Below are 11,282 nucleotides of genomic sequence, written 5' to 3' on the forward strand. Positions count from 1 at the left end.
ATCGCCTACGCCGTTGTTGCGTCATTAACAACATCCAAAGATCGGCCTAAAGTATTTATGTTGAATGAACGTGCTTACAAAAAGTGTTGGGCCCTTTTTGACCTGTGGAATAGCCTGCTCTGCGTTATGGCACCACTTTTGAATAACACACCTGTTGCATTGCAGGTTGTTTCCCCCATTTGGTGAGAACTGAGAAGAGACCACCGTCGAAACTGCATTAACTTGAAAACAGAACCGATGGAGAAGCGGACGACAACGCGATGTGAGCCAACACCCAATCAACTTTCAACACACCAACACCCATGATCTGCCAGTAGAAATGATGTACTGACACTAGTAGTAACTCGCAAAGATGCAGAGTCATGCAATGTGAATCACACACACTTCAGAAACCCACCTGATCACGTAGATCAGAGGGATAGCTACACTCGAACCGACAATCTCACAACCACCCTAGAACCATCGGATGACTGGGGGTGAAGAAATTGAAACGGATGGGGCGCTCCCGAATCCCGATGGCCAAGACATGATCATTGTCTAGGGCAGCCAGCAGGCCCACAGGATAATCAACAACACAATTTGGATACATACATGCACAATAGCCCAAGCCATGGAACACCCTGGCAGCTTGGCTTGGTTTGGGATGGAAGACTGACTAGTCGCAGAAGAACAAAACTATGGTGAAACATGGGCTGGACTTCCCAGAACAAACATCAGCAGCAAGACCCCTTCACATAAATGCAGTGACACACTCTAGTCAGGAATGGCAGGAAAATTTTAAACCCTGGTGTTAAGAATAAAGCAACGTCATTAGCGCTAAGAGTCGTACGTGTGTCCAAAGCGCCATACGGACGCGAACGTCCGTACGGGCGTCTTCTCGCGCCACAGGCGCCTATTGTAAACGGACGCCTCTCCGGAGGCGCCCCAAATCCTTGTATAAATAGGGCTTTGCCCAGAATCAATAAACACAAGTTTTCTCACAAATTCTTACACGTTATCAGCACTGCTCTCCGGCGAGAGCGATTCCGAAGAGAAAAACAGAGCACGAACAGGACGAGAGAGAAGGTAAGATGGCAGGGATGAACCTGCACAACATCGCCTCTGCACTTGTTCGTTTCATCCGTCGAGAAATCCATCGATCTGAGAGACGACAAAGGGCTGGAGTTTATCACCCTTGGGGCCCAGGCAACGGCCGCCGTGGTCGTCGTGGCCGCCGTGGTCGTGGTGGTGGTCAGGATTACCCTGGCCCTGCCGCGGCAGATCAGGCAGGACCAGGCAACCCGCCCCTGGCCGTCCACCATGCCTACTAGGCACCTCCGATGCCGGCCTTCGTCGCTCCACCAATGGACTGGGCTCCCGCCGAGGCTGCAGCCCCGTTCCTGGGCGAGGAGGAGTTCTTCGACGCCGCTCAGGCCCCGCCACCGCCAGGGATCTTCTTCGGTAACGGCATGGATGCAGGCGTGGCCTTCTGTCCGGTGCACGGATACGGACCTTGCCCTGCCCGCGATTTCTGCCCCGTGCACGGGTACGGGTCGTGCCCTCCATCGCCGGCCACTCCACCACCGGAACCGGAGGTCATCAACGAGCCACTCGCCTACCCGGACCTCCCAACGCCGACGCCCGCCGACGAAGACGAGGAGCACTTCGCCCCTCCAGGCTATGGCCCTGTGCCCGCCATGATGGAGTGGGAGGTGACGCCAAACGAAGAGGAGGAGCAGTGGCTCAACTCCGTTGTGAAGCAGGAGCCAACCACGCCGGCGGAGACCGACGAACACGGCGCCACCATCCCCGACCTCAACACTGCACCGGCGTGAAGATCGAGGACGCGGCGTCGTCTTCCACGGCCCAAGCATCTCCACCGCCTCCACCCCCGGCAAGCCCGCGAACGCCTCCACCGGCAGCTCGCCGGATCCTTCGCCGTTTCGCGGCAGCGCTGGAGCAGCACCGCCCCGGCCTCCGCTCCGGCTCCTGGGCCCATGCAAGCCTCCACCTCCCCGGCTATGCTGCGGGGGGGCCGTCCTCCTCCAGAAGATCGTCGACGCTGGGCGCCATCGGCGGCGGCCGGCGGGATCCCGTGGGGGTGGCGGTTGGAATGGGGGGAATTTACCCCAACCGCCCCACCTCCAAGTTCCCCTTATCCGCTCCTTCGGCGGCGCCGCCATGGGCCTGGGCCGAAAGGCCTCATGGGCTGTGGCCCACGTTGCAAAAACCAGCAAGAAAAAAAAACAGCGGGTGATAGGCTAGATTGCAGAAAAATCCTCATATTATCGGAATTTCGTGCATTAGTCCAACTACTAGTACTAATTTAGTGCTTGTCATGTTTTAGCCCCGTAAATTTGGGAATTTGCAGATAGGTTCAACTATTAGTGTTGTAATTAAGTACTTGTCATGTTTTAGACCTTGTATCTCGGTGTGATTATATATTGTACTCAATTAAATTGTGTATTGATGTTTATACCATATTATGTCTATAAATCATTATATGTTCAATGTGTTTGCAATTCGCAATCCCTATAACATGTACAAATGGTACAATAATATTATTTTGCAATTGAAAATTATTTATTTTTGCAACTCAAATATTAATTCGCCATCAATTAAGTCCAAGAAATGCCTATGTAGCACGAAGTAGAATTAATATGCAAAAAAATCAAGTCTTTACTTGAATTTATAACAATTGCAAAATTTATTACAACATGACCATGATGATTTTAATTTACATACAAGTAAATTGATCAAATATTTGGTTCTCAATCTTGTAGGACAAAATGACCGTCAAAGAATTTGAAGAGCTTGCGCTCGATGGACACAACTATCCTACATGGGCTATGGATGTTAAAATCAGTCTTTCATCTCGTGGAATTGCAGCTGCACTCATACCTCCTGCAGACCCTCCCCAAGAGGGAATTGCACGATTAACCGAGCAGCAACAATATGCTGCTTTATACATAATAAGGCACCATATCCATCCAGATCTAAAATCTGAATATTTGATGGAGGAATCTCCAAGCAATATGTGGCAATCACTTAAGACTAGATATGAACAGCAAAAGGCAGTTATACTTCCTGAAGCTAGTCATGAGTGGACCCATTTAAGACTCCAAGATTTCAAATCGATCGGAGCTTATAATCATGAGGTTCATAAAATTTGTTCAAAGTTGCGGTTTTGCGAGAAGGAGCCTACAGAAGCAGATAAGATAGAAAAGACTCCATTCACTATGCTCCCGGCTGACAGGATCCTACAGCAACAATATCGTGCCCGCAATTATATAGTTTACTCTGAACTTATACATGTGCTCCTCCAGGCTGAGAAACACGATGAACTTCTGCTAAAGAATAGTAATCAACGCCCAGTTGGGGCCGCTCCTGGGCCTGAAGTACATGCAAATTTTCAGAAAAACACCAAGTTCAATGGTTTTTTCAAAGGCCAAAACAAGAACTTTAAGGATAAGAGCAACCACAACAAAAAGAACAAGCCACAAAATTCAAACAAGGGGAAGGGCATAACAAAGAATACGTTTGATAAAACTAAACTTTGCCAGAAATATGGATGCTACAAGCATGTCACCAAAAATGCCGCACCCCAAGACATCTGGTAAACCTCTACCTGCAATCCATGGGACGTAACAGACCTGCCCAAGGAGCAAGATATGAAGCTCACTTCAATCTTCAACCTGATGACAACAAGGAAGCTGGTTGTTCGCAAGATGTTCAAGGAGCACCAAGTAACAACAAGGAATTCCATCGATCACAGGACTCCATGGACACGGAGAACATGATGACCGAATATGCCGCTGACATGTTCGGGGACTTTGACTAGTCAATTGACTCCATTTAGATATTTTATTTGTTTACATCCATCGGATTGTTGTAATAAAAACATATTATTATTGTTGTTGTCATCGTTCTATATTGTAAAAACACAATATATATATTGTATCAGCACTTTGATATCAATAAAATTTGTATGTATTCTATATATCCAATAAAGTGTTTTTCATTAAACTGAAAATTCCACATTTTAATATATAGATTTCTACGGGAGTCAATCCAATGGAGGAGGAAATGTGCCTTGTGGACAGTGGCACCACAAACTCTATACTTAGGGAAATAAAGTATTTCCAAACTCTTACAAAATTGAATGGAGATATTTTAACAATCACTGGACGTGATGCGGTAATTGTTGGCAAAGGACGTGCCATATTTACCCTCCCTATGGGTACACAAATTGTAATTGAGGATGCTTTATTGTATCCCGATTCAACTCGTACCCTCATATGTTATAGAGATATCCACAAAAATGGTTTCCACGTTGAAACTTATGAAGATAACAAAGAGGAATATCTCCTCTTTACCAAAGACAACGGATATGGCAAACATATATTTGAGAAAATTCCCTCTTTATCATCAGGATTGTACTACACGTACATAAAACCCGTAGAGCATGTTGCGTATAAGGTAATTTTTCAGAATGTAAATGCATTCCAAACTTGGCATGATCGCCTTGGTCATCCTGGTATAGGGATGATGAGGAAAATTATCTGCAATTCCAATGGTCATGACTTAAATGAAGCTAAATTCCCACAATCTTCAGATTTTATGTGCACTGCATGTGCTACTGGGAAACTCATTTTAAGACCCTCATATCTTAAAATTCAAGTAGAACCACTACAATTCCTTGAACGAATTCAAGGCGATATTTGTGGTCCGATCCAACCATTGTCTGGACCTTTTAGGTATTTCATGGTTCTAATAGATGCATCTACACAATGGTCTCATGTGTGTTTACTATCTACACGAAACCATGCATTTGCCAAAATAATGAGACAAGTTATCAAATTGCAAGCTCATTATCCTGAGAATCGAATTAAATCAATTCGAATGGACAACGCTGCTGAATTCTCTTCACATGCTTTCAATGATTATTGCATGGCATTAGGCATTGAAGTTCAGCACTCAGTCCCATATGTCCACAATCAAAATGGATTGGCAGAATCTCTAATTAAGAGAATTAAGCTCATTGCACGACCCTTACTAATGAATTGTAATTTACCAACTTCTTGTTGGGGTCACGCAGTTTTACACGCTGCTGACTTAATCCAATTGCGACCAACTGCATATCACAGCACTTCCCCTCTGCAATTAGTACGTGGAAACCTACCAAATATTTTCCATCTGCGTAAATTCGGATGTGCCACATATGTGCCAATCTCACCACCGCAACGTACATCCATGGGCCCACACAGAAAATTGGGGGATCTATGTGGGGTACAAATCACCGTCGATAATCAAGTACCTTGAACCCCTCACGGGGGATCTGTTCACAGCCCGTCATGCTGACTGCATCTTCAATGAGGACCATTTCCCGGCATTAGGGGGAGACATCAAGTACCAAAAAGAATGCCCGAAAATCGATTGGAATGCCCAAGGCATTTCCTCCTCTGATCCACGTACTCAAGAAACTGAACTTCAAGTTCGGAAAATAATTAATTTGCAACACATTGCAAATAACCTGCCAGATTCATTTACTGACTATAAAGGTGTTACCAAATCCTACAATCCTGCTAAAAATGCGCCCGAAAGAGTGGAGGTACCAACAAAAACTACTCAACCCCCTGTTCAAAGGAAGAGGGGGAGAAATACGGCCACGGAACAGTATTCAGCTCCTCACAAGCAACAAAGGAAACAAAGAAAGAAACCCTCTGAACCAGTAAATGTAAAACAACCTAGCGTTGATAATCATCGAATGGGTAATATACACCCAGTGAGAGAACAACCTCCACAACCCATCTCAATTGTGCACAAACTGACTGGGACATCGGAATACCCAGACTCAATCGTATTGGGAAATCACGAAGAGTCACTAGGGGTGCAGGAAATTTCCATCAACTATGTTGATTCTGGAGAATCATTTGACCGTAAGACTACGACTGTCGACATATATTTTGCTGAAAAGATTGCAGATACCCTTCTCACTGATCATGATCCAAAGACCATGGCAGAGTGCAAGAAACGCTCCGACTGGCCTAAATGGAAGGATGCAATCCAAGCAGAATTAGCCTCGCTCACTGAAGCAATACCTACACCTCCCAGAGTTTTCCCCGTGGGATTCAAATGGGTTTTTGTTCGTAAAAGAAATGAGAACAACGAGGTGGTGAGATATAAAGCAAGGCTTGTAGCCCAAGGTTTCACGCAGAAACCCGGCATTGATTTCAATGAAACATATTCTCCAGTAATGAGTGCAACCACTTTCCGATATCTTATATCTTTGGCAGTGCAAAATCGTCTATCTATGCAGTTGATGGACGTAGTGACCGCTCACCTTTACGGTTCACTTGATTCGGACATATACATGAAGGTTCCTGATGGAGTACCAATCCCGAATCCAAACGCAAAACGCAACGCATATTGTGTAAAACTAAATAAGTCTTTATACGGCTTAAAACAGTCGGGTCGCATGTGGTACAACCGACTCAGTGAGTTCCTTTTGAAAAAAGGATACTCCAATAATGATGATTGCCCATGTGTTTTCATAAAAAAGTCCGCAACTGGATTTTGCATTATTGCTGTGTATGTTGATGATCTGAACATCATTGGAACCACACAAGATATTGATGAAGCACGCAATCACCTAAAGACGGAATTTGAGATGAAGGATTTGGGTAAAACCAAATTGTGCTTAGGATTACAACTTGAGCACCTTCCCTCGGGTATTTTGGTTCATCAAACCGCCTATATCCAGAAAATATTGGAGAAATTCAATATGGACAAATCCTATCCATCCAAAACTCCTATGGTAGTTCGATCTCTAGACGTAGAGAAAGATCAATTTAGACCAATGGACAATGGAGAAGATATATTAGGACCTGAAGTTTCATATCTCAGTGCCGTTGGAGCGCTCATGTATCTTGCAAATTGCACCAGGCCTGATATTGCATTTGCAGTCAATTTACTAGCTAGACATAGCGCAGCTCCTACTAAACGCCATTGGACGGGAGTTAAGAATATCTTTCGATATCTCCAAGGCACAAAGGATCTTGGCCTATTCTTTCAATTTCAGAGAAATTTGGGCATTGATATGATTGGGTATGCTGATGCTGGCTACTTATCTGACCCCCACAATGCCAGATCACAAACCGGTTTTGTGTTCCTACATGGTGGGACAACCATATCATGGAAGTCTTCCAAACAGACTCTAGTGGCTACATCCACCAATCATTCTGAAATAATCTCTTTATTTGAGGCAACACGTGAATGTGTATGGCTTCGCAGAATGATAAACCACATACAAAAATCATGTGGTAAAGGTTCTATCGAATCTCCAACCATTATCTACGAAGATAATGCAGCTTGTGTTGCTCAAATGCAAACAGGTTACATAAAGAGCAATATCACTAAGCATATTTCTCCTAAATTATTTTTTCCCCATCAATTACAAAAGGAAGGGAAGATAAACATTTTGCAAGTCAGATCATGCGATAATCTAGCTGATCTATTCACAAAGTCACTCCCAGCTTCAACATTTGAAAAATATGTTCATGGGATTGGTATGCGACGACTTCGAGATTTGCAAAGATCAGGGGGAGAGTCTCTCTGAACCATAACCTGTTCAAACATTATATTGCACTCTTTTTTCCTTTATGAGTTTACTCTCATGGTTCTCATCAAGGTTTTTAATGAGGTAATATCAACATAAGAATATATGTCATACATCCTATTTTTCCCCACCGGGGTTTTTAATGAGTGTATACAAGACATATTAATTGTCCTCTAATCTTACCAATGAGTTTTATCCTCAAGGTTTTCTCATATAAGTTATCAAAGAGACGATAACATATGTTGTAACATTTTCTCCTATTTTTCCTATTGGGTTTTAATGGAGTTTTAACAACATATCAAGTTCTATTCTCCTCATATTTTTTCCACATGGTTTTTGGAGGAGTTATTCAAGATCATATACGCTTGTGATTAAGAGCAATATTCTCAAAGTTATACAAGGATGCAAGACATAGAAGAAGCAGCTTTGTACAAGGGGGAGTGTTAAGAATAAAGCAACGTCATTAGCGCTAAGAGTCGTACGTGTGTCCAAAGCACCGTACGGACGCGAACGTCCGTACGGGCGTCTTCTCACGCCACAGGCGCCTATTGTAAACGGACGCCTCTCCGGAGGCGCCCAAATCCTTGTATAAATAGGGCTTTGCCCAGAATCAATAAACACAAGTTTTCTCACAAATTCTTACACCTGGCACCATGAGGCACTTGTTTACCCTGGCTCCACACGAAAATTTAGTCAACACTGTATTTATTTCAACAAAGAGAAAAAAGAGAGCATTTGCCTAAGCTTTAGTAATTATATTTCTCACAAAACTGGTACGGATAGAGAATATATGCAAAAAATCCGTACTAACTTTCCTACGGCAATCTTCTAGCAGTGATCTCTATTGGTAATGCCTCCCTGGCCCGTTCCTGCCTTCGTAAGCAGGTGGGGCGGTGTTGTTGTAGTTGCCGCTGCATTCGTAGCTTGGGTTACCTGTGAGGGAAACTGATAACTTGGTGGATCAGGCCCGCACAGGTAGGACTGTACACGTGTTATACCTTCTCCTTTCAAAGTTGGGACGGCTATGAGTACACCGGTTGCCAAAAGGAGTGTTTCTCACCCACTCCTTGTGGTATTCGGGGTCCTAAGGAACAGCTTGCCCATCTACAAATGGTTCTCCTGAAATACAAGAGGAGGCATCAGATACACTCTCTTTTTACATATGGACACGGATGAAAACTGAAAAAGGTGCACAAGCTCAAATAATCCAGGGAAGACATGGCAGGTTAAAATGTTGAAAACTGCCACCTCAAGGGGTTCAAAATGCCAGGACAGAATGACAAACACTTGATACGACAAATCATCTTGCCCAAAGGCACAAAGCACTTGATAGGTTAGATAGTCACATATAGATTGGTATTTTTATCTTAGGATATAGCTCCATCATAAGAAGAAAAAAACTGCAGCCAAAATATCATACCACTAGGAGGACGATGTATATTTTTAACAAAAACTAGCAACCACAGAAGCGCTGTCATATTGCTCTCAAATCAATTGAGTGTACTGTGTAATATTCAGGTTTCATCAAGACAGAAGTTGGTGGTTGGTAGCATTGCCAAAAAGTTACAGTGGCCAACATAAGCTCCTACTTCAATTAAAAAATAACAAAGGTGTCACCAGTCACGGCTGAAGAATGTGGGATTTTACCCTCTCATTTTCTGAAAATATGTTCTTATCTAACACTGATATAGAATTACTGGAACAAGACCATTTTACCCCACTCAATTTTCTTGAATTATCCTCTCATTCACCAAAGACCAGGAGAAGCAATTGCTCAACAGCTTAAAAAACATATAAAAGTAACAGGGCTATCAATAGCTATTTGGTTCTGCCATATGCTCCGTTATTCTTCCCAAGCTTGGCCTTTCAATTCTGACTAAAGTTTCTTTTTGCAACCATTTTATAAAATGCACTTCAGATAAAGTGCACATTTTAATCAATTATGAATATTGCTTTCCCAAACACAAATGGGTAAAGCAGTGAACCAAGATGCAAAATAGGTTCTTACCTAACACTGGTTATGTATATTTGACTATATATTAAATCTAAGTGCAAAGCCCAAATTGTGAAAAAATTATAGCTAGATCCCAATATCTATAAAGTTTCTTAATTAGCCATAGAACACAATATAACTAGATCTTTGAAACAAGGTACATGCTTTTAAATTCTTGTCCGTAGCTGCTGAAAGTGTGAAATAGCATTTCAGGGAAATATTCCCATGCATTTCACCATGTCGTTTGTGAGAAACATAATCAGTAGGACTGTGGAAGCATTAATTCAAAGCATGCTCTAACATAATATTCATGAACTAAATTATTTATTTGAAAAAAGAACATAAACAGTCTTCGGTTGGGTATATGTAATCAGGATCTACTTATGCTAGTGCAGACATTTCTCTAGCAATTAGGTGGCGATCAAACCCAGTACACAAGCCAACCAATTGACCGCCTTTGTTAATGACCAATGCTCCCAGGTGCAAAGTTAAACCTGCAGAGCAGCTGTGGAAGAACGAACTCTCTTGTATTGACCTGCTTGTAAAGAGGCAAGTTAGTGTTTGAGAATAAGTAGTTCTTTTTTTCGCGGGGAATAAGTAATTTTCTTACGCATGGAACTTACATTACATAACCTTTGGTTATGGCGCTTTCTATGCCCTCAGCGTAAGCATTATATGTATACACTTCTTCAGATATTGAAACTTGTTCTCCACATACTTGAAGTGCCTCGACCAGATCTGTATCAATCTCTTCCCCATGGCATTCTATTACAGCAATACCGTCTGTGATTTGGATGATTTGGATAGCGCTTTCTGCAGGGTAAAAGAACTCTTTTCCATCTGGAAAACTCAGAAGGACATCGTAATTTTTCAATGGCGTTGGAAATGAGGCCGCACTTGCCATTACAGTGAGCCGTGGCATGATATCAGAAACAAAACCATGATAAAAGGAATGCCCAATCGCTATCTTAACAATGCTTCTACTGATCCTGCGGTAAAGCTGTGTGGACAAACAAAGAGAAAAATTGGTAAATGGTGTGAAAACCTAAAAACGGGACGGAACAGATAGTGGGAAAAAAAATCCACCTGATCCATGATCAAAATCGTTGAACCAGGGATGCGGCGTAAAACCTGAAGCGCGACTTTGCAGCAGCCAGATGGGCAGCTGGTCTGCTCGCTTGACCTCGTCCGATGCGTAGAGATATCAAGCGGACTGCAGCCAAGGCGCGGCCGGATCGCAGGAGAAGGGGAAGCCAAGAGGCGGCGGCCGGGCCGCAGGAGGAGGGTAAGCCAAGGCGGCGGCCGGGTCGCGGGAGGAGGGGAAGCCAAGGCGGCGGCCGGGTCGCGGGAGGAGGGGAAGCCAGGGCGGCGGCCGGGTCGCGGGAGGAGGGGAAGCCAAGGCGGCGGCCGAATCGCACGAAGAGGGGAAACAAGGCGGCGGCCGGATCGCCAAAGTGGCGGCGCACTTGATCAGGCAATTGCGACCCGGTTTGAAGTGCTTGTTGCAACTAGCGGCTTTAGGGCTTTATAAGAATTTCCGATCCTAGCGGGAGAAGGCATGAAACAGATACCTAGTAGTAGGAAACGATCCTTCGTGAGTAAAGTCGTGGGTGTTTGGGCACTATGGGCCGGTCTCTCGGGTGTAGGAATAAGCAGCAGCGTTGGGTTTGAGGCCTGCAAATCCGCACCTTC

The 11,282-nt window shown here is 44.0% G+C and overlaps 1 long non-coding RNA gene across 1 annotated transcript; it reads right to left on the reverse strand.

Moving 5' to 3' along the window:
• Positions 1–9,897: 9,897 nt before the first annotated feature.
• Positions 9,898–11,032, reverse strand: LOC120965219 (uncharacterized). Its single transcript, XR_006664385.2, has 2 exons — positions 10,214–11,032; positions 9,898–10,125 (listed from the first exon to the last, which is right to left on the reverse strand). It is a non-coding gene; the product is annotated as an uncharacterized lncRNA (long non-coding RNA).
• Positions 11,033–11,282: the final 250 nt, after the last annotated feature.

Source organism: Aegilops tauschii, chromosome 5 (genome assembly GCF_002575655.3).
Source record: "Aegilops tauschii subsp. strangulata cultivar AL8/78 chromosome 5, Aet v6.0, whole genome shotgun sequence".
In the NCBI taxonomy this organism is placed as follows: domain Eukaryota; kingdom Viridiplantae; phylum Streptophyta; class Magnoliopsida; order Poales; family Poaceae; genus Aegilops; species Aegilops tauschii.